Raw genomic sequence first — 3310 nt, 5'->3', positions numbered from 1 at the left:
ATGATTTAATTAAATATGTGCGAACACACATTTAACCGTAATTTCACTTATTTAATTTTTTAACAAATTAAATAAAAGGCTACGACCTCAGCAAATTTAATTGCACTGTGAAATTACCAAAATACCCTTTCGCCTAAAAAGACGAAAACGCCCTTCTTTCTTCTTGGCTCTTAAATTATCTTCTATGTGTGTGACCCATAGGCTCCTCATCATACCGGTAGTGTATAGTATCGCGATTAACACCAATTAATCGTCTCACTAATACACAGACCAAGATTGGCCCCTAGCAAGGCATCATGGCCACCCGATAGATTCGGATTCAGCAAAGTAGCTACCTGTCAACGATATGGTTACCGTACAATACGATCCTTTCATCATTCGTTATCTCGACGAGACGAAGGCATAGAAATAGTGTCAACCTTCGGTTACTCTCGATATTATGTATTCAGTTTTTGGACCAATGACTTGTATTATAATCCGGATAGAGCAACAACTCAATCCCACTGTGGCCACAGTTTTAGTGTCATCGCCATATACTGAATTGCACAGTGAGATAACTTTTCTCGTACCCGAGAGTGATGAATCCTCTGTCAATCCACCATAGCTTGATGCACTCCTCGATGCAGCCAATCACGACAACTCTGAAAAGAACTGCGTTAGGCAAGTGTCAAACTGTACCAATGGTGCACAAGGCGCTCCAGTGATCTCAAGTCTAAGGATCACATGCACCACCATTCGTTAGAGGATTTGTTCCATAGACACTGGGGTTACCATCCATATGGAATCCTCTGGTGGGTCAGTCCAGTGAACTTGCTGCGGTACAATCGACTACAACAAACACCCATGTGTTGCATCAGATTGTCACCGAACAACCTTGACAGGTGAGATCAGTCACTGCCTTTCGACAGGGTCGTTCAACACTATGATAGCCTTACCGTATTATCTGTGCCCTTACTTCAGAATAATACTAGGGCTACGGACGATTCTAGAATGGCCACCATATGTGCTTATGGGGTTCTCACTATCAAGATTTGAAACACTTGATACCGTCGTCACGGTTCTACCATTCTAAGGGCATATATTAATACATATTGCAATAATAATGATTTACACGATATAATATAAAATGCCTTTTTATTGATTAATGAACATTATTCAAATAGTCAATTCTACAATAATTGATTGGCTCTAGGGCATCTACTCTAACAATCATAGTGTTGAACGACCCTGTCGAAAGGCAGTGACTAATCTCACTTGTCAAGGTTGTTTGCCGACAACCTGGTGCAATGCATGGGTGCTTGCTAGAGGCAAGTTCACTGGGCAAACCTGCCAGAGGATTCCATATGGATGGTAACCCTAGTGTATATAGAATAAATCCTCTAACAGATGGTGGTGCATGTGATCTTTAGACTTGAGATCACTGGAGCGCCTTGTGCACCAATTAGTGTAGTTTGACACTAGCCCAACATAGTTCTATTCAGAGCTATCAATACGGTAGTGATTGGCTATATTGAGAAGTGTATCGAGACTATGGTGGATCAACAAAGGATTCATCACTCTTGGGTATGGGAGAAGTTATCTCACTAGGCAATTCAATAAATGGCAATGACACTAAATCTATGGCCCCAGTGAGATTGAGTTGATGCTCAATCCAATTTAATATTCATGTCATTAGTCCAGTAACTGAATACAAACATGTCGAGAATATCTAAGGTTGACACTATTTCTGTACCTCAGTCTCGATGAGATAACAGTTGATGAAAGGATTTGATTACACGGTAACTATATCGTTGACAGGCTATGGTTTCAATGAATCCGAATCTATCGGGTGGCCATGATGCCTTACTAGGGGCCAATCTTGGTCTATGTGTAGTGAGATGATTAATTGGTGTTAATCGCGATACTACACACTATCGATATGATGAGTAGCCTACGGGTTACACACTTAGAAGATAATTTAAGAATCAATTTGTGAGAATGATATTTTCGTCTTTTAGGACGAAATGGTATTTTGGTAATTTCACAGTGCAATTAAATTTGTTGAGGTTGTTGCCTATATTTAATTTTAATATTAAAATTAAATAAGTGAGATTATATTTAAATATATCTATGTACATAGTTAAATGAATTATTATTATTAATTGAATGTTAATATATTATTATACATTAATTGATTTTAATTATAATAATAATTAATTAATTAAACTACCATAAAGGGTGTGTTTGGTTGCAGGGGTGAACTACGGTTGGAGTCCATGGCTATTCCTAAGTGGAATAGGGTTTTAATTGTTGCATTATATAAGTGCAACTTAAAATTAAAACATAGAGGAATTATTCAATCAATTAAAACTCTAGCCACCCTATCTCTCTCTCTCAAGAAGAAAACTTTTCTTATTCTTCTTTCTTGATTTTTGAAGCCCTTGAATGTTCTAGCAAAATAATCAAAGGTTCTACGGATTATCTCCGTGTGGACTTCTGTGAGTGCAATCTTACTTTGGATCGATTGGTGAAAAATCACATGAACAGTAGACAGTGAACAGTAACCGTGAACAGTAGACAATCAACAATAACCGTGAACAGGACCATGAACAATGTTCCTGTCTGAAATCAGATATATTCGAAGGAGCCTCCAAACATACATAAGTATTATAATCCTTGAATGGATTTACTTTATACAGATTTTTGTTTATAAACATGTAAACGACATAATCTATACTCGGATCAAGGCAAAGAAAGGTAATTGATTTACCGATTGAATTTTTGTTTTCTACTGCATATGGTAAATCAATTACTTACAAATCCCTAATGTGCTCAAAGCCTAATAATTTTGCTTCCAAGGTTCAGATTAAAGCATACCTGCGAGACAATGCATTGGCAACTACATTTTCCTTACCTTGCTTGTAGTTGATGACATATGGAAACGTCTCTATGAATTTGACCCATTTAGCATGTCTACGATTTAACTTACCTTGCCCTTTTAAATGTTTCAAGGACTCGTGTTCAATATGGATGACGAACTCTTTGGGCCACAAGTAACGTTGCCATGTTTCCAATGCCCTCACCAATGCGTAAAGTTTCTTATCGTACAAAGGGTAATTCAAGGCCGTTCCATTCAATTTTTCACTAAAATACGTAATGGGTCTCCTTTCCTTCATAAGAATAACTCCAATGCCTATACCTGATGCATCGCACTCAATTTCAAAAGCTTTAGTAAAATCAGGTAAAGTAAGTAAAGGAGCAGAACTCAACATATCCTTAATCATTCTAAATGGACGCTTTTGTTCTTCACCCCACTTAAACCCTATAGACT

The sequence above is a fragment of the Pistacia vera genome, unplaced genomic scaffold (genome assembly GCF_008641045.1).
Source record: "Pistacia vera cultivar Batoury unplaced genomic scaffold, PisVer_v2 Contig859, whole genome shotgun sequence".
Lineage (NCBI taxonomy): Eukaryota > Viridiplantae > Streptophyta > Magnoliopsida > Sapindales > Anacardiaceae > Pistacia > Pistacia vera.
The sequence above is the reverse complement of the archived record's forward strand: the minus strand, read 5'-3'. Positions refer to the sequence as shown.